This window comes from Wyeomyia smithii, chromosome 1, assembly GCF_029784165.1.
Source record: "Wyeomyia smithii strain HCP4-BCI-WySm-NY-G18 chromosome 1, ASM2978416v1, whole genome shotgun sequence".
In the NCBI taxonomy this organism is placed as follows: Eukaryota; Metazoa; Arthropoda; class Insecta; order Diptera; family Culicidae; genus Wyeomyia; species Wyeomyia smithii.
In genome coordinates, this window is record NC_073694.1 from 77,847,152 (window position 1) to 77,867,365 (window position 20,214).

General features: G+C 39.6%; 1 protein-coding gene across 4 annotated transcripts in view; it reads left to right on the top strand.

Moving 5' to 3' along the window:
• LOC129717858 (acetylcholine receptor subunit alpha-like) overlaps positions 1–20,214 on the top strand; it is a 503,655-nt gene that overhangs the window by 113,023 nt on the left and 370,418 nt on the right. Inside the window, exon 2 of one of the 4 annotated variants that reach the window (XM_055668083.1) lies at positions 4,490–4,564. The exons of the other annotated variants lie outside the window; for them this stretch is intronic. The gene's annotated coding sequence lies outside the window, so the exon portion shown is untranslated. The remainder of the gene's footprint in view (positions 1–4,489; positions 4,565–20,214) is intronic. 4 annotated transcript variants of the gene reach the window in all.

The window sequence follows — 20,214 nt, forward strand, 5'->3', positions numbered from 1 at the left end:
AGGAAAGTACGAGTTTACTCGCATGCCATTTGGGTTGAAAAACGCCCCGGCAACTTTTCAAAGGATAATGGACTGTATACTAAGGGATTTAATTGGAGTATGTTGTTTCGTCTATATGGACGATATAATCATATTTTCCAGTTCACTTCAGGAACACAAGAAAAATTTAGCACAAGTTCTAAAAAGACTCAAAGAAGCTAGACTAAAAATTCAGCTAGACAAGTGCGAATTTTTTAAAAAAGAAACGCAGTTTCTAGGTCATACTGTCTCTGAAGATGGAGTAAGACCAAACAGTGACAAAATAGAAATCATAAAAAAATGGCCAATCCCTAAAACAGAAAAAGAAGTTCGTCAATTCTTAGGAACGCTAGGCTACTATAGGAGATTTATAAAAGACTTCGCTAAAATAGTGAAACCGTTGACAGCACTTCTTAGAAAAGACGCGGAGTTTGAGATAACACCCGAAATAAACGCATGCTTCGAAAAGTGTAAACAAATTCTAACGCTAGATCCTGTGTTGATTTACCCCGATTTCAGCAAGGAATTTATTCTTACTACCGATGCAAGCGATTATGCAATAGGGGCAGTACTGTCGCAAGGGCCCGCAGGCAATGACAGACCCATAGCATACGCATCGCGAACTTTAAGTAAAACAGAGGAACGATACTCAACAACGGAAAAGGAATTTTTGGCAATCGTTTGGGCGGTCAAACATTTCAGACCGTATCTATACGGACGGAAATTCAAAATGTTTACAGATCACCAACCACTTACCTTCTCTATGACTAATGCAAATCACCGAATCATAAGAGGTAAACTGGCTTTAGAAGAATTTGACTACGAATTAATCTATAAACCAGGGAAACAAAACGTCGTCGCAGACGCGTTGTCTCGGATAAACCTAAAAAAACATAATCAATTAAACGCACATTCACAATCATCGATGTCTTTAAACGTGGAACCCTCCGAACGAGAAGAGGAACTTTCAGATGATGAAGGTGACGACATGACAGTACACTCAGCGGATACAAGCGATGATTACTTTATTCCGTGCACTGAGAGACCAATCAACACATTCAGGACCCAAATTATTTTTAAAATCGGAAAAATAGAGATTACGGCATATGAACAGATCTTTCCCAAATTTCACAGGCACATAATAGTCAAACAAAGTTATACGGAAGAAGAAATAGTAGAAATATTAAAGCGGACTCTTAACCCCAGAGGTTCAAGTTGCCTCAAAATTCCAATCTCTTTAGTTCAATTAGTTCAAGAAACTTACCGGAAACATTTTTCAACTAATAGCCCCTACAAAGTTTTTATTTCAGAAACCCTTCTAGAGGACATACGCCTAGATGAACAACAGGATGAAATTGTGAGGGAAACTCATAATCGTGGCCACAGAGGAATCAAAGAAAATAAGAACCAGATAATGCAAAAATATTTCTTCCCACAACTTGATCGAAAGATTAAAATTTTGATAGATTCCTGTGATATCTGCAAAAAAGCCAAATATGACAGGAAGCCACCGAATTTGATAAGAAAAAGCATTTTCGGCAATAACCCTTTCGATCGAGTCCACATTGACATATTCTTTTTAAAAGGTCAAAAGTGGCTCACCATAGTCGATTCGTTTTCCAAATTTGCAAATGCCATACCTTTGGAAACTAGAACAATAGTGGACGTAAAAAAATGCTATTACAGAACACATTAGACAATTTGGCAGACCGAAGACTATTGTGAGTGACCAGGAACCTTCTTTCAGGTCTATTGATTTCATCGGATTCCTTAACGACCTAGGAGTCGAGTTACATTTCGCGAGTAGTTCAAATTCAAACGGTATTGTAGAACGGTTTCATTCTACCCTAATCGAAATTTATCGAACAAACAAAATTAAATTCAACGATTTGTCTACAAGAGATCAAATTAATATCGCCGTCGATATTTATAACAACAGTTTTCATACCGCTATAAAAAATTTACCGCGTAATTTGGTATTCAATCATTCGGGCTCGACAAACATGGAAGAAATTTCGGAAAAATTTAAAAGCTTGCAATCAGCGGCTAAAATCGAACTGGATAAAAGGAAAGCTAAATATGAACAACAAAATAAAGATAACGAACAACCTGAACAATACAACCCAGGCGATGCTAAATACATTAAAATTTCCCAACGAATAACTAAAGACGTAAACCCTTACAAAATAACTACCATAAAAGAGAATAACGATCTTACATTTAAAGACATCAATGACGTAAAAATACACAAAAACAGAATAAAAAAATAATCGTTTAAATCAATAACTTAACTCTCGTTACAGATTAACTTACATCATCCTAATACACGGCACAAAATTTAAAGAAATATCATATAATAATGGCATAATTGCCATAAAACCAAAACAAGTTAGGATAAGAATAGGGTTTGAGAGAGTTATACACAAAATCAATATTAAATCCATTGCAAACAACATTGACTACATAGAAAAAACGACAGAAAACCTGAAAATAATAGATCATCTCAGAAGGACCCTTGATTACAAAATCCAATACGCAAGAGGAAAATTGTTGAGTTTATATCCCCGCAGAAATAGAAGAGCATTAGTTAACGCTTTAGGATCAGTAATTAAACTTATTGCGGGCAATCCAGATAACGATGATATGGAAATTATAAATCATAATTTAGAAACGTTAGAAAAGCAGGAAAACTCACTCTCTCAATCTTTATCAAGGCAAATAATTATAAACGAAAGAATTCAGAATAAACTGAATAATATTACAGATATTCTCAAGAAAATAAACAAACAAATTGTAGACCAAAATAATAACTCACTTACGACCAATACGGACTTGGAATACATTAATCTTATTATGAACCTTGACATGTTAATTCAAATTCTCACTAGCGTAGAAGAACAAATCGAATTTGCAAAGCTAAACATTTTGAATAGAAACTTATTTTCATTAGATGATAAATTGTACATTTATAACAGACTTAAAGCACAAAAATTGAATCTGGATTACTTAGATCAAATATTCCAATACAGCTCAGGAAGCGTAATTGTAAAAGGCGACGAAATCCTAATTTTGGCGAAAATACCCATCCTAGAAGACAACGAGTTCGACCTGATCAACATCCAGACGCTCAACTTAAACAACACACGAATCAGTACAGACATCAAGCTGGTGGCAAAGCACAGAGACATTATCTATAAACAAGAGCACATTTGTGACATCTGCGAAGCAACAACTCTTATCGAAGACGACTGTATCAACAACCTTTTGAATCATTTGACACCAAAATGTGTCCTAAAACCCGTCAGGCAACATATCAGAATACAAGAAATCAAAAAAGGAATCATACTATTGGATACGAATCAACAAGTATTGATTTCCGACTCATGTAATAACTCGAGATTAGTCAACACCCCGACTATTGTCGAAACAGACAATTGTACGATTAAGGTGATGAATCTCACATTTAATGGTCAAAAGCATCTAACAGACCACGAAGAATACCTCATACCAATCTACGGAAGGAAATTCATTCAACTCAACTACTCGGAAGAGCGGAATGAGATCACCCACATCAAACTGGAACACTTAAACAGTCTTCAAGAGATAAAGTTGGACCTGCATCGCTCGAAGAGGACAACAACCATCGGAGGAGGAATTCTCCTCACACTAACCTTTTTCTGCTCTTTTGCAATTTATATCATCAACAGAAGAACCAAATCTAAGAAAGATACCATCCTGAAAATCCATAAGCATGCTGAAACCACCACGGAACCTAAAGGAACCATTGGAAAAGGAGAACCCGCAACCTTACCGAGGCTCGTCCTTTTCGAAAAATCGTCCGAGGACGGACGACAATCTAAGGGGGGAGACGTTACACCACGACCGACCGGCCTAGGCGCACCCGGAGCCGAGACGTCAGCAAAAACCCAGCTGAGGCCCGTAGCAACAAGCGGAGGAACCAAACCAGCAACGAAACCATAAATTGACAATCGATGACGACTGCAGGATTCGATCGAACCACGCGGACAAAGGCTGCATCAGAATTGAACCACCGGAGGAACGACGAGTCAGCGGATTTAGTTTATTTAAGCTTTCTAGATTTAATTTTCAATTCAGTCTTGTGTGTAATTCAGTAGTGATCGGACATTAAAGTGTTAATCGTAGTAATAAAGTTTTTTTTAGTTCCCGCGATAAATCACGGCATAATTTATATATATATATATATATATATATATATATATATATATATATATATATATATATATATATATATATATATATATATATATATATATATATATATATATGTATATATATATATATATATATATATATATATATATATATATATATATATATATATATATATATATATATATATATATATATATATATATATATATATATATATATATATATATATATATATATGTATATGCCAAACTAATGATTATTGTTTCTTTTGTTTCAGGTACACCTTATTGAAGTTGACCTCATCTTGGCTGAAGCCAAACAATAACAATATATTATTCGTTTGGGATTACATGTAAGAAAAATTACTATTACTATATATTTTTGTGCTCTTAAAGATCAAACTGCAAGAGAAAACCATGCAATTACTAGCGCAGGTCCAAACAAAAGAAAGACCAGAGACCCGATCATTTTAGCATTGTTTATCACAATCAGTAAGATTTTATTTTAAAGAATTATACCGAAATAAACAAGAATGTTTAGTTCAGCTCAGTTTGTCGTATATGCTAACCATCCGGGTGCCACAAAGTTAGTAAGCGTCTTTTTTCCTCTAAATCCCCTCTATTAAAAAACTGATAGCGCTATAGAGAAAAATTTTGCTACCAAAAATCGCAAATGATGGAATCGGCGTTGATGTGTGTCAATTTTGAAAGTTTGCTTCTTATAGGGAAAAGTAGATCGATGAAAAATGAGCTTCGATATATTTAGAGAGTTGTCAGGTCGGGTACTAACCTGCTACAGCAGATAGCATTTTGCAGCAAATAGAGGCGAAAAGTGGAGCATATGCAATCAGTTAAACTCACGAGGAAGTTTTATATCATGAAAAATTGCTGACATTTGATAGTATTCCGCTCGGCGATGCTAAAATGGATTAGCTTCTGCTAGATTTAGGTTATTATTTATTTTTCCAGCGTTATGATTAAATCAATTTCGTGATTTATAAAGAAGGGAAAAGGGGTAACTCACAAATAACACCAAGTCAATTCAGGACAGCGTGTAGCTTTCAAGTCTGTGAAAAGACTGCTGGATTATAAAAAAGTTTAATTTTTCTGACGGACAGACGATATTCCAGTTAGTTGGTGGAAAGACCAATGCACAGTGGTCATAAATCAACAGCCTCAGTCTATGGAACAGAATACGGGAGAGAATCTCGTAAACAGTGTTGAGAAGGGTTATGCCCCGATAATTACTACAGTCCAGGCGGTGGCCTTTTCTGCAGATCGGACATATGAGACCCTCCAACTAGTCCGAGGGTGATCCATCATCAGACCACACTCTCAGCATGATCCGGTGTAAAGCACAATACAGCACGATTCGTTCACGACTTTGAAGAGTTCGGCTAGAATGCCGTCCTTACCAGCTGTCTTGCAGTTCTGCAGCTCTTTCACTACTTTTTTCAGTTCGTCCATTGATGGTGGATCCACAGCTTTGCTATCATCCTCCATCATGCTCCTTTCTACTACGCTGATTTCTTCACCATTCAAAAGCACACTAAAGTGTTCCTTCCAACGCCTAGCTACCTACGTTCTATCAGTAATCAGGTTCCCTTCCCTATCGTTGCACATGACAGGGGCTGACACGTTTCGGTTCCTGATTACATTAATCCTATTAAGCTATTACATTAATCCTATTAAGCTATTCTCATCGTGCCTAGAGAAGCAACCTTCCGCCTCCGCAAGAACACGCTTCCGTCGTTTCTTCCGACGATGGAGTCTTTTTTCAGCAGCTCTAGCTTCCCGGTGTCTTCCTACGCTCTGACGAGTCACAGCCGTGGCTAACATGTAAACTCTGGCGCGGTTATTTTCATACGCCATAGTTGATGGCCGCTAGATGTAGAGAACCGGTTATCCAACGTGTTAAAACCCTTGTCGTCCTGGATTTTAACACGTTGGATAACTGGGCGCGAATCTTGGATACCACTAGATAATGATCCGAGTCAACGTTTTGTCCCCGAAACGACCTCACGTCTGTAACGTCAGAAAAGTGCCGACCATCAATAAGAACATGGTCGAGAGGAGGCTTCTCAATTCAAGTGTGCTTACGTATATTCAGGCGTGCGAAATAAGTGCTACAGATAGCCATGCTTCTGGCTGCAGCGAGATTAACAAGCATCATATCGTTGTCGTTCGTAGTAGAGTGGTACCTTTCTCTACCAATCACGGGCCGGAAGAAGCTCTCCTGACCGACCTGCGCATTTGCATCCCCGATGACGATATGGATGTCGTGCCCTGAGCACTCATTATACGTCTTTTCTATGAACTCATAGAATTCCTCCTTCTCTTCATCGGGTTCATCGTTGGTAGGTACGTACACATTCATCAGGCTGTAGTTGAAAAATTTTCTCTTAATTTTCAACACGCATATACGGTCACTGATCGGCCTCCATCTAATGACACGTTTCATCTGTTTCCCTATGAGCTACACCACTGTAGTAGATGTGGTACTTAAATGAAGTGCCCGCAATAGGATCTACTGCCCGGAATTCGCGTTCTCCCGTTTTCGGCCACCTCACCTATGGCAGCAACCTCCACATTCACCTTCTGCAGCTCTCTAGCCAGGAAACCTGCACGAGCCTGTTCGAGTAGCGTCCTTACATTCCAAGTACCGAGTTACCAATAATTGTTGTCCTTTTTCGTTCGCCTAGGTCCATTCCGATTATTCCGTCCCGTATTTATATCTGGATTGTTCGTAGTATTTTACCTTCGGTATGCTGCCTTACGAGAGCTGCGATAACCTAGTCTCGCGACGGGGCTGCCGTCTTAGATATAGCAGGCGAGGCACCGCGTTTCGTGATTCAGTCGCCCGCTACGAGTCAGACGCTCTTGTACGTCGCCCCTAACATGAGAATACAGCTGCGTATTATCTCCCTTCCCAATCAGCATACAACCAGAGTTTCCACCGGTGGTTGGGTACCTGATCTCCGCTAAGGTTACTCGTCGGTACCTCGTGAAGGTTGGGATAGGAGTTGCTGGACAGAGGTGAATGACCACAATAGGGTCTCAAGTGACGCGAGCCACACCATTAACAAACCATCGTATGATCTTATTATACACAAAATAGAAAGTCATCACGCTCTGCAATGGATGTAGGAGAATGCACATTAGACTGGCAATGACTTGTGAAGCAGTCCACGCGATGTAAGATATTCATTATTTTGTGTCAATTTGAAAATTTGGCACAAAAAACAAGTCATTTTACAGTGCATATATACCGCAATTTTATTATTTACAACTTTGCTGAAGACGCAATTTCAATCAAACAAGCCGTTTTTCTGACATAGAATTTATTATCCATCAGTGATATTTTTGGGTAGGCCCTTTTGAAACAGCAGTCGTGAGTCTACATGAAGAACTGATATCATAAAATGACTTTTTTGACAAAAAGGAACAACTGTACAAATATGTGAAGAAAACAAAAGAAACAACTGAACAAAATTTCAGCGAAATCGGAATGTCATGCTGAAAAAAAAATTTTTTTATTCATTCTCCATCGAATGCCTTTTGTATAAAAAAATTGACCTTCGAATTTCGCTTCGAAGTAGTGCTCAAAAGTACATTTATGTATCGTTTATTTAGAAATTCGATTTATATTATTATATAAATATTTTGGTAGGTGGTAATTCTTAGAAGGGTCACCTGAAGCATCGAACAGACAAATTAGAACCAAAGTATCGTATCTGACTTGGTGTTGCCCGCAGAAATAGGATGCAACGATTGACAAAAACAACTTTATGTTTTTTTTTGTTATTAATGCAAGTAGAATGGAAATGCTCTTCTTAGCAATCAACTAAAACTTTTCATCCCCCGAACAAACAAAACAAGTAACCAAAAATTATCCAATCGGGCACTTTATTGAGATTCCCAAACCCACACCGTGGGAGAGAAATAACAAACGGCAGCAAGGAACTTTCCTCAGAATTACCTGTGTTTTCATCATACCAGCTTCCTGTGGTAACACAAGCGGTGCTCAGATTGAGTTTAAAAGACAATCAAAAAGTAAACTCCACGTAATAACAAAAACTTGTACCCTGGGATCGGCTTTTGGCCTAAGCTACGCTGCCATTAGCCTTGCCAACTTCGCTGGTTTGATAAGCACAAAATATTATGGCTGTCAATAATGTAATGATCCAAGTTTACTAATTCGCAAAATGTTTATCACGTCTCGGGGTGTGTTTATGCTTTTGGAGGACAATAAATTTTTCGGAGAATCAAAATAAATTTTACCCCTTTGTTATACAAACAGATAGAGCTGCACATTATTTTTGTTAAAAATGTAGAAGTAAATCATTTAAAATTAATGATTTACTTCTTCCAACTGTGCAAATAAAAACAACATTGAAGATTATTATGAACCGCTCGGTTGCTCATTACACATAAAAGTTGAAGAATACGAAATGTAATTAATGCTATGCCAAAATTGTGTTGAAATTGGCAAAATGTGTCTGAGCTACAACACAGTTAAATTGTACTAATATTGATTAAAATTACCAAAAAATCTCATGAAGAGCTCAAACTGGATAAAAGAAAGATTATAGGTTTTTAATAATTTCTGTGAATTACGGTGTCCCTAGCAAAGGTAACTTTTTCAGAAACCTAAATGAGTTTCCCGTATGCGAATGTAGAAGCGACGAATCCGGTGAGCACTTACTGTGTGGCCCTTTGCAGCACTTCTGCATTCACTTGAAGCACCAGAATTCACAGGGATGGTTAAAAAGCTATAAACTTTACAGGGCAACTCATTTGAGTATGACGGCAACTTTTTTTTCGCTTCTGTCGACCAGTGTAATCATTGCGTCATGCTTCTCGCATAACAAGTGTACAAATCAGGTCGTCGTTCCCAAACAAATTGATAGAGTCATTAAATTGATTGAGTTGTGCCAAATTCGAGCCCAAATCTAATGTTGCATTCTTCTCGTTCTACTATCAAATTTAAATAATTAGGTACTACAATTCCGCACAATATTGAGGTGGCTTAGCGCTATCTAACTTTTACCTGTGGGACGCAAATACCCGGCTATCGGGTCGATTCGCTGTTTTATCTAACATCAAAATAGAAACCATAATAAATATTATAAAGCATACCGAACGCTTCATCGCTATGGCTGCAAATTGTGAAATTCAACGCCTATAAAACAGAGACATGCTTGAGCCGGATGGGGAGTAATTCCACTTAACTGAATCCACATTGTGTCAGCTGTGGTTGATTCGCAACAATCTGTGCTTAACTGAAACCCAAATGCACAGCTTGCCACAGCTTGACACAGCGAGCATCACTAAACTCTGAACTATCAGATAAGCGAAATTGAATGTTGAATTAATTCATTCAACATTCAAATTCTGGGCACTGCATTTGCCTTAATATAAAATTCCACCGATGATTTTCACTTTTCTTCACTTATCCAGTAGCGTTCCGTAACTGAAATTCCAAAAAGATATTTGGAATTGGAAGCTAGTGCGGGGGGTGAAGAATTTCATTGCCTGCAATGACGGCATAACAATTCGCAAGAGCATGTTTGTGAAAATCATCATAAGCACCGTTGCAGGCAAACTTGCTCTACACTTGGGCGGTGCTGGATGAAGATTGCAACGAAGGTGAAAAGATCGTGTGATGCAAAATGGCATACTTGACCATTGACCATCCAAGCTATTCAACCAAGCGTGTGATTTGAGGTATGTGATTTTGGCAAATTAAGCTGCTCCGTTTGTACATAAACAATGCTACATCTGGGACTCAAGCAAAGCTTTACTAACACTGTACAAAACACTTAGATGCGGTAATGCAACACTTGTACAATACGTCTTTTTTAATTAACGTTAGTATATGGATTGTGTGGATCTTTAACATCGATAAAAAAGTAATTGTGTGAATTGTAATCAATTCATCATGCAGAGTCTTTTTTATCGCATAAAAACTTCACGGTAATTCATTGCAAACTCTTATAATTTGCATGACGTTTCGTATTACTGTACTTTCGGTGCTCGTTGAATTCGAGACAATGTTTATGGTGGAATTATCAAATTGTTGAACTTTTCAAAATACTATTTACTACAGATTCCACTTTTTCGTCGTTAGTAAATCCTTAACCACCGAGTCGTTTTCTTGAAACAGAAAATATGTTGACAGGAAGTAGCCTGGATTATAATGCGAACTGTGATTTATTGATTTTGGTTGGGGTAATAATGATGAAATAACACTAGTAGGTGTTGTTATAATCTTCTGTGGTTAGTGTCATAAGAAATGATTTGTTTTCTAGGGCATGTCACTTTTGAACATAAAAATTTTATTTTAGACTTTGTATATTCATGAAGGTTTTTCGATCTGTGTATTCTGTTAACGCAATAACTCTGAGCAAAGATTCAAGTTTAAATGTTTACCTCAGATTGAACATATCTCGACGGCGTCTGGAATGTTGGATCTCTAAATGGCCACTGAGTTGCCTCAGGAGGGCACTGCTTGGGTTGGATGAAATTTAAACTATGCATGAGAGTGTGTAGTTATACCGGCGAAGCAATGAAATGGTGACCGAAGGAAAGGCAGATGTTTGCATAACTTTTCGTAACAGGATTTTCCACCCGGAAGTCTAGCGAGTGTACAACAAGCACCGAAGACACGTGTTCGAAACAGTCGAAGAGATCCTACACTATGTGAACGCCGGATGGTTTCGGGTATTTTAATTGTTGCTCTCACATGGCCTTGTAAAATAGTCGGAAGCTAGAACAAGAACAAATACATAACTAATAATAACGACCCCAAGCAGACAACCGTTTACAGAACCAAATTAGTTCGCCTTTTGGGAAACGATGATTTCCAAAATGAAATTCATGTGCACACACGATGCAGTTTATCCACTCCATGCTCGTATACTGCAGCTTAGAAATAAGTACATCTAGTGCAATTTTGCACAGCATGAGATCTCATTCCCACAATGACAATTTGGGTATCAGTTTGGTTAGTAGCGATATACGCTAATTTCAAATGAAAACTAGTTGCGTTACAGTTTTGGGCAATAAAATGATAGCAAATTTTATAGTCTCAACAGCTCTATCATAGAATTAAATCATCGATATTTCGTCGCGCGTTCTTGGATTCACCTTGATGTTAAAGCATTTCAACGCTGGCATATTTGACATTTGATTTTGCCAGCAACGCGGCTTCCAGTTAGAATATTACTATTATCCTCGATGAAGCACCAGCTTCTAGAGCAGGAATGAGTGCACTGCACAATCTACCTACAATCAGCAAAGGGACCTGTAATCAAATTACTGATCCGTTACTCTGTTTAGCAATTGCATCACACTGAGCGATTTAATTGCGGTTTCCAGTTGCATTCCACTTCTATGCGTATACGAGAAGACGAGCTGTGATAGCTGCAGACCGAGATAAATTAGTACTGACTAACTTTCGGCTTACCGTTGTTGAGGCATTAATGTATTGAATTATATTTGATTTTTTTTAATTATCCTAACGTCCGAAGATTTGATCAATCCTTAACCCTCTAGTACCTAGTGCCGCCTTTAGACGGTCTTCAGTTGAACCTCTAAAAAGCTTCAATCAATACTTAAAAAAAGTTTATAAAATTTCAAAGTTATTTTTTCGAAGTCCGTCTGAAAATTAATTTGGGCAATAGAGGGTTAAAATGTTCTTTAAGGCAAACCATATTACTTGTCGGCAAAAACGAAAAAATATTGCTCTAGAGCTCGAACTGAAAAAAAATACTAGAACGTATACAGCCCTAGGGGTTGTGTGAAATAGTGACGTGAGACTTGACACTGTAATTAAACGGGTTTTTAGTTACAAAGGTAGACAGAATCCATTCGTTTGTTTTTTATTCTTTATCCTTTATTTGTTAAAAAATTCATCTGACAAAAATAGTCTTAGGCCATTCCGCGTCGAACACTCGACAGAAACGGACGTGCAAAGTGGTCGTTCTATTACAATCCGGTCCGTGTGTACGAATAGCCAAACAAAAGAGTGTATTATTCAAGGCCATCAGTTGACAGTCGAGTCCGTGCTGCTGTGCTGTGCTGAGTGATCTCACACCCGGCTCACTGCTGGTGGCTGTATTGGTGCTGCTGTACTGGTGCTGCTGGCTGCTTTGGGTGCAGCTTCGAACGATCGGACAACCACTGCTGGAAGGAAGAAGTAAAGAGGTACGTGTTCTTGTCGGCGCTAGTTCGCTAGTGCGCTACATTTAGCGCGATGGATATAGATCCCTCGCCTCCCGTGCCACCATCCCCGAACCCCCCTGACCCTGACCCTTCTGTTACCCCCTCCCCTGTTCATTCTCCAGTCCCCCCTCGCCCCAGGCTTTACCCGGACGGATCTCAACAGGGCAGCTATACTGTTTATTTTCGTCCAAAGGCAGGAGTGAATTCAAAGCGATTAAACATACTGCAAATTTCTAAAGACCTGACGAAGAGGTACAAGGCCGTGACCGAAATTTCCAAGGTCCGACCTAACAAGCTCCGTGTCGTGGTCAGTGATCTGGCACAGGCCAATGCTATCGCTTGCTCTGAGCTCTTCACACGCGAGTATCGCGTTTACATATCCGCACGAGACGTGGAGATCGACGGTGTCATAACCGATTCGAGTCTGTCTGTCGAGTGTATCCTAAAAAGCGCAACCGGTTGCTTCAAAAATACCGAAACACAGGCGAAGATTTTGGATTGTAAGCAATTGCGGTCCATGTCTCTCGTCGGCGGTAAAAAAGTTTACACTCCGTCAGACTCGTTTCGCGTTACGTTTGCCGGGTCTGCACTCCCTAGCCACGTCTCGATCGACCGGGTTCGTCTGCCTGTGCGATTGTATGTACCCCGTGTTATGAATTGCACCAATTGCAAGCAGTTAGGCCACACAGCCGCCTACTGCTGCAATAAGGCACGATGTAGCAAGTGTGGGGAGACTCATGCGGAAGATTCTTGCAGTGTTAATGCTGAAAAATGTATTCACTGTGGGGAAAACCAGCATGAGCTCTCCACATGCCCGGTGTACATGCAGCGCAGAGATAAAATCAAGCGGTCACTTAAGGAGCGTTCAAAGCGTTCTTACGCTGAGATGCTGAAGAAGACCGTGACCACTTCTACCATAACATCGAACCCCTTTGATCTGTTGCCCTCCGATGAAACCGATTCTGACGATTCATCAGCGGGAACATCTTATGCCAATCCTGGGGAGTCTAGGAAGAGGAAAAATGTTTCTTCTCCTAAACTTCCCCGTAAAGGTCCTAAGATTTCCCAAAGTGTAATTAAAAGTACGAACAAACCAAACAGTGCAGCGGAAAAACCGAAGCAAACTCCTCCTGGGCTTGCATATTTAAAGTCCCAGAAGGAGTTCCCAGCACTGCCAGGAACATCTAAAACCCCAGTTGTTCCTTTTGCACTCCCAGTTGATGAAACAAACTCTGGATTAGTGAAATTTTCTGACATTGTGGACTGGATTTTTGAAAATTTCAATATACCCGATCCAATAAAAATTTTTCTTACAGCATTCCTCCCAACAGTTAGATCATTTTTGAAGCAGTTGACTGCCCAATGGCCCCTCCTTGCAGCGATTGTATCCTTCGATGCCTAATTCAACTGCGTATATGAAGGATTCTATCTCTGTCTTACAGTGGAATTGTAGAAGTATTTTACCAAAAATTGATTCGTTTAAAGTTTTGATAAATAAAAACAAATGCGATGCATTTTCCCTTTGTGAAACTTGGCTTACTTCAAATATTGATCTCAACTTTCATGATTTTAATATTATTCGCCTTGATCGAGACACCCCATATGGAGGAGTACTTTTAGGGATTAAAAAGTGCTATTCTTTCTATCGTATTAACCTCCCCTCGATTCCAGGCATCGAAGTTGTCGCATGTCAAATGACAATACAAGGTAAAGAGCTTTGTATTGCCTCAATATATATTCCTCCCAGAGCACAGGTTGGGCAACGGCTGCTCTTTGATTTAATAGAACTTCTTCCCTCGCCACGTTTGATTTTGGGAGACTTCAACTCTCATGGCGTGGCTTGGGGTTCCCCATACAATGATAACCGCTCCTCTTTAATCTATAACCTTTGCGATGACTTCGACATGACTATTTTAAACAACGGTGAAATGACACGTATCCCGAAACCTCCAGCGCGCCCAAGCGCTTTGGATCTATCCTTATGTTCGACGTCGCTACGGTTGGATTGCACATGGAAGGTAATCCTTGATCCTCACGGTAGCGACCATTTGCCTATTCTTATTTCAATTAATAACGGGTCGACTCGCATGCGACCAATTGACATTCCGTATGACCTCACACGGAATGTCGATTGGAAGTTATACGAGGAAAAGATTTCAAAAGCGGTCGAGTCGATTCAACATCATCCACCACTTGAAGAATACAACCTCCTCGCGGGCTTGATTCTCGACGCCGCGTTGCAAGCCCAAACGAAGAAATATCCCGGCGTAACAATCAAAGAACGGCCTCCCACTCCGTGGTGGGACCAAGAGTGCTCCGATGTCTACACGCAAAGATCCGACGCGTTTAAGGCCTACCAGAAGGGAGGTATACCTGGCGACTATTTACGGTATTCGGAGCTTAATACCAAGCTTAAAAGTTTGGCTAAAGCAAAGAAACGCGGATATTGGCGTCGGTTCGTGAACGAGACGTCGAGGGAGACATCGATGAGCACTCTCTGGAACACAGCCCGAAGAATGCGGAATCGCGTAACGGTCAACGAAAGCGAGGAGTCTTCAAGTCGGTGGATATTTGATTTTGCCAGGAAAGTATGTCCGGACTCTGTTCCTGAGCAAAACATTGTTCGCGATGCGTCTCCGGGCCACGCCGCGATAGAATCACCTTTTACGATGGCAGAATTTTCATTTGCCCTCCTGTCCTGTAACAATAACGCGCCTGGGTTAGATAGAATCAAATTCAACTTGTTGAAGAATCTACCCGGCAATGCCAAGAGGCGCTTGTTGAACTTGTTCAATAAGTTCCTGGAGCAAAACATTGTACCGCAGGATTGGAGGCAAGTGAAGGTGATCGCCATCCAAAAACCAGGGAAACCAGCTTCTGATCACAACTCTTATAGGCCGATTGCAATGCTATCCTGTATCCGGAAATTGATGGAAAAAATGATACTCCGTCGTTTAGACCATTGGGTCGAATTAAATGGTCTACTATCAGATACTCAATTTGGCTTCCGCCGTGCCAAAGGGACGAATGATTGTCTTGCGATGCTTTCAACAGATATTCAGCTGGCGTATGCTCGCAAAGAACAAATGGCGTGTGCGTTCTTGGACATTAAGGGGGCTTTTGATTCCGTTTCTATTGACATTCTTTCGGGTAAACTTCACCGACAAGGATTTTCTCCAATTTTGAACAATTTTTTGCACAATTTTTTGTCCGAAAAGCACATGCATTTTACGCACGGCGATTTGGCAACTTTTCGCATTAGCTACATGGGTCTTCCCCAGGGCTCATGTTTAAGCCCCCTTCTTTACAACTTTTATGTAAATGGCATCGACGAATGTCTGGCAAATTCATGCACGATAAGACAACTTGCAGACGACAGTGTAATCTCTGTTACAGGAGCCAAAGCTGCCGATTTGCAAGGACCATTGCAAGATACTTTGGACAATTTGTCTGCTTGGGCTTTACAGCTAGGTATCGAATTCTCTCCGGAGAAGACTGAGATAGTAGTTTTTTCTAGGAAGCATGAACCTGCTCAGCTTCAAACACAATTAATGGGTAAAACGATTTCTCAGGTTTTGGTACACAAATATCTTGGTGTCTGGTTCGACTCTAAAAGCACCTGGGGTTGTCACGTGAGGTATCTGATGAAAAAATGTCAACAAAGAGTGAATTTTCTTCGTACAATAACCGGACAATGGTGGGGAGCCCACCCAGGAGACCTTATAAGGCTTTACCAAACAACGATATTGTCTGTCATTGAGTACGGGTGTTTCTGCTTCCGCTCCGCAGCAAACACACATTTGATCAAACTGGAGCGAATACAATATCGTTGTTTGCGTATCGCTTTGGGTTGCATGCAATCGACCCATACGATGAGTTTGGAGATCTTAGCTGGAGTACTACCATTGAAAACCCGCTTCTGGAGCCTGTCTTCTCGTATTGTTATCAAATGTGAGGTCTTGAACCGTCCCGTGATTGAAAATTTTGAAAGGTTAATCGAACTTAATTCTCAAACCCGTTTTATGACATTGTATTTCAATCACATGTCCCAAAATATTAACCCTTCTTCGAATATTCCAAATCGTGTCGACTTATCAAATACTTCTGATTCTACTGTGTTTATCGATACATCCATGATAGAAGAAACTCGTGGAATCCCGGATCATTTACGCGTGCAGCAGATCCCTAAATTTTTTTCTAATAAATATCGAAATATCAACTGCGACAATATGTTCTTCACTGACGGATCACTTCTCGATGGGTCCACTGGCTTCGGTATCTTCAATAACAATTTAACCGTCTCCCATAAGCTCGATAATCCTGCTTCTGTTTACGTCGCAGAATTAGCTGCAATTCAGTACACCCTAGGGATTATCGAAAAAATGCCCACGGACCATTATTTCATCTTTACGGACAGTCTCAGTTCCATTGAGGCTCTCCGATCGATGAAAGATGTTAAGCACTCTCCGTATTTCCTGGGGAAAATACGGGAACATCTGAGTGCTTTATCCGAAAAATCTACTCAGATTACCTTAGCGTGGGTCCCTTCTCACTGCTCGATACCGGGTAATGAGAAAGCGGACTCTTTGGCTAAGGTGGGCGCAACAAACGGTGATATTTATGAAAGACCAATTGCCTTTAATGAATTTTTCGCATTTGTACGTCAGAATACGATCATCAGTTGGCAAAATTCTTGGACCAAGGGGGAACTGGGAAGGTGGTTACATTCCATAATCCCCAAGGTATCGACGAACCCGTGGTTCAAGGGGTTGGATGTAGGTCGGGACTTCATTTGCGTGATGTCCCGGCTTATGTCCAATCACTATAGATTTGACGCGCATCTCCGTCGTGTTGGGCTCGGGGAGAGTGGTATCTGTGCCTGTGGTGAAGGTTATCACGACATAGAGCACGTTGTTTGGTCATGCCCTGTACACCGTGACGCCAGGTCTAGATTAATAGCTTCCCTGCAGGCCGAAGGTAGGCAGCCGGCTGTTCCTGTTCGTGATGTCTTGGCGAGCCGTGACCTATCCTACATGTCCCTTATATACGTTTTCCTGAAATCCATCCACGCCCCAGTTTAGTCCTATCCCCTTCCGCCTACATCCAACCAAACGACAAGAACACGTTAAGACCCCGGATCCGGAAACAGCAATCAGACCCGCACGATACTCTCAAGACCCGAGGGAGACAACCCAATATGCCAGTCCGTAATATCTTGGCCCAGCAGCGGAACATGTGCTTACCTATGGCAATGAAAACCATCATACAGTAAACCAGTGCTTTTATTGCCAGTGCAAAATATTATAGCTTTAAGTTAGATTTAGTTTCAGCTCGTAGTCGGCAGCGAGGATAAAAAATTTGCTTTTAGTTATTAAGATACTTTAGAAAGTAAGCTACCAGATATAATTGGCGCCGTTAAACATTGAATTGTATTTGTGCCGTGTCAAATAAACTATAGATGAAGAAAAAAAAATAGTCTTAATGTATATGGACTAGTCAATGTAACTAAGAACTACGACGAACTCTCATTGCGTATGATGGTGTGCCGAAATCGAAAAGATCTTCACTTTGAAGAATGATCGGATGCAGCAAGCGTTGAATCCGAAATTAGTTCGGTGAAAGCTAGGTTGTAACAATCCAGTAGAGCGAAAAAGACGCTATGAGGCCCGGAAATTCAATTAAGAAAGGATTTTTGGTCGATTTCGAAAAACCTTTACCTTCGAGACATAATATCAGTCTAAGTTCATGGATACAAACATGATTTGAGCTGTTGAGACGGAGAGACTCAGTCGATTTTTTTATATCAATATAGAGTAAATGGTTGGTGTCTATTCATGTCGTGATCGGTAATAATAACTAGCAGCGTATTACAAAATTTTCCAACATTTTATCTATCCAACAACATATTGGTTATTGTTATTCATCAGCTGATCATGCTGTTATCACTGTTTGAAATCGGACGAACATTTGCAACTTTCATTTCCAATTTTCCAGAATGTATTCCAGTATAGAAAACAAAAACGAAGTTCCACGTCAAAACTTCAACAATCAAATCGCAATCTCAATCAAATGTCTGGTTATACGACAGACTGACAAAACGATCATTCCTGAGAATGCACATTTTCAATGTGTATCAATAGTTTGTGAAATCTTCGAATCAATATCCAAAATAGTATTGAATTAAATATTTAATGGTGTAGTATAGCTTGAGACAATAAATCAATTAACTAAAGTGGAAAAGTGCTACACTGGAGTTGTTGAACTTCTAAGAATTAACCATAAGATGTTGCATGAATTCATTGCAAGAGTAATTTCGAGTCATGTAGATTCGAAAACAACTGAACCGATCAACGTGAAATTTTGTATATGGAGATTGGAGAGTGCCAATGAGATGTATGAAAAAAATTTACCTTCGAATATCGTTTAGCGGTAGGGCTCAAAAGTTTCGTCTTCTCGAGTAGAGTTCCAACTCAATGCCAAATTGCAGTCGGACATCGGCAACACGTGCCTCAAAGCGGTCAAAGTTTCAATTTTTTGACCGACGAAAACAATGCACTGGTTTTTTTTTATGCCAAATGTCTTAGAAATCGAGTTTCTGGGACTTGGAAATTTTTAAGCTGGGAGAGTGAATTGAATATCAAAATAAGGATTGGAATGCAATGGCTGAAATGTTCATCACAATTGTATTGTAACATATCCTATGTTATGGTACGACACTGCTGGCATATTATATACGATATTTCGTTAGGGTGGCTCAGTTATTTTCCATTAAAGTGGTCTTTGTTGTCAACATTTTTAGAAAAATAAGGAAAAAACCAAATTTGAATGGAATATTGAAGACAGTAGTATCCCTAGTCAGACAAACATTAGCACATTTAAAGATTGCAAAAATCTCTGCTTGAAACACTGTTGGCCAGTGTCCCATTGCCACTGAAATATTAATTCAAGGGCCGAAGATTCCTACGCCAGTTTTTTATCTAATTTTGAGCCATCTGTGAAAAATATCGTTGAGCCGGTACGGACATCAGGAACTCCGACTTCCCAGTCTGTACGCGACGTTTCGCATACCTTGATCTGCTGTTGGTTTTCATGGGACTTAATCATTGATGTTTGCGCTGGCTAACAAGTTTTTCTGAGTGTGAGATATTCAAGCTGAATTAAATTTTTACATTGATATTTTTCAGTTCATAGTATGTCAGCCACACTTATGTGATTTTACACACGTTGTGTTTCTTCAGCGATGGTTATGTGGTTGAGGATGTAGATTTCAGTAGAGTTGAATTCATATTAAGAATCATACCAGATCAGTTTCAAATTGAGAGAATGAAAATGCTGTTTTTGTCATTATCGTTTGCAGTTTGAATACGAGAATTTGCAGTTTTAATACGAGAACAAGATACAGTCCCTCTGTTACTATTTTCATCAACCCGAACAGTTCCTTAGTTTACATAGTTTGCCAAGATAAACATCATCCTGTCCTGAGTTACCACAAACATCCCAAATAAGAAGTTAAACAGTTTCATTAAAATGCGCAGATGGCAATTATCTTCGAGGTAGTCTAGTATTTATTAAAAGTTAGATAATTTTTCAAGTACTTTTAGCAAGTATTTTACAGGCGCCAGTAGTTACATGTTAGCATTTTTTTGTATAATACAAAAAATATTTCTTAGCATTACAAAAAGCATACTGAATAAAATATTTGTTGCGGTTTCCTGTTGGGAAATCAAAAAGTTTATAGAATCTCATGGTCTAGCAAGGCATACCTAATTGATGTTCA